Raw genomic sequence first — 1,548 nt, 5'->3', positions numbered from 1 at the left:
TGGGGACAGTTGTAGTCTAGTTACTGTTTTTAATCAACAACAGGGTAACAAAAAGCAGCCATTAAAAAACAAACAAATAAAAACAAACCCAACAGGACAGAACAATATCACATTTCAAAGATAGGTTTACAGCAAGCAGCAACCTCGAAGAGCCAACATGAGACTACCAAAAACTGCAATTCCTCTATTGACCACTAGATGCTGTCAATCCTCATAGACTCCCATGTTTTTACAGCCTGGTGCAAAAAACAGTTCTGGTCTCTACAGCTGATTTACTCCCTCATAACAACTGTACGGGGGGAACCCTTATGTTCAGCCCCATTGTTACACTGTAAAATGTTTTCACGGTTAAAAAACAGCAAACAACTGGAAACAGGATTGCCATTATTTTACTGTAAAATTAACAGTACCATGTTGTTGCTGGTATTTACTGTTTGCTACCGTTTTTGTAAATACAGCCAAAAGCTGTTATTTTCTACTTTTACAGTCAAATTTAAAGGATTGGCAGTTTATTACTGTTTATTTTGACTTTTTTCACAGGATTTATATTTGCAGATTTTTACCGTTAACTGTAGTACATATACAAAACATGCTGCAGTATAACTGCTAACATGGGCTGAAGCTGCTAGGGTCCACATGATTTTGAAGTTGTACCCATAATTCCAATGTTTGTAGTTGTAAATCAAACTTTGCAAACCTGTAAAAAAAAAAAAAAACTCAAAAGAAATTCAAGTTTCTGCATGTGAAGAAATTGTGCCTGTGTTGAAGAGATTTGTATTTGTTAAAAAAAGGTTATTTGAATCAAAATTATGAATAAATGATCAGTAAGGCTGAACAAAGACACTGTAACAGAACAGCATTGAGTTCAGTTTTTTAAGTTCAGTCTTGCAGCTGGAGAAGAGGTCCAGACTTCATCACATGTCTTCTGTAACAAAGCAGAAGCTGCTCTCTGAACATCTTCTGGGGGGGGGGGGGGGGGGGGTGTCACCACATTAGGTGCTTCCTTCTTTAAGGAAGCAGATTGTCTTTTTGTTTGTCTTTGGCCACTTCTTTTCTGCCTTATTCTGTATGTCTCTTGTACTGATTAATAAAAAAACAAAACAACATAGATGCTCATTCTTGTGTCGTGCAGATTTTAATCAGTGGACAATAGCAGGTTTTAGGTAATGACTTGCTGGGAGATCCTATTGGCTAATAGGAGCCTCCTCTGCCTTCCTATTGGTGGAATATCACCTTGCTTTTTGATTTTGAAATACCATGAGCAGTGCTGTTTTTTCTAATATTAATCATCTTCTATCATTGAGAGATAAATGAATTCCTAAACACTTCCTGTTTGCAGTACAAAGCAACACATTTGATGTCATCAGCTTAGGGAAAGCTAAACCTTTAAGAATTTGTGGTTGATGTTGACACATCCGGCACAGAGTCAGCACGGAGGTGTGATGCAGCCCCTCACAGGCTGCCATTCGGTTCGCTGCAACATGGAGGTAATAGCACTTTGCACTATTGTAGGTGAGTGACTTATACGTTATTATAAGTGTGTTTCTG

The sequence above is a fragment of the Seriola lalandi genome, unplaced genomic scaffold (genome assembly GCF_002814215.2).
Source record: "Seriola lalandi dorsalis isolate HSWRI2012SDOR001 ecotype SW California unplaced genomic scaffold, Sedor1 jcf7180002054500, whole genome shotgun sequence".
NCBI classification, from domain to species: domain Eukaryota; kingdom Metazoa; phylum Chordata; class Actinopteri; order Carangiformes; family Carangidae; genus Seriola; species Seriola lalandi.
Note: the sequence above shows the minus strand (reverse complement) of the source record.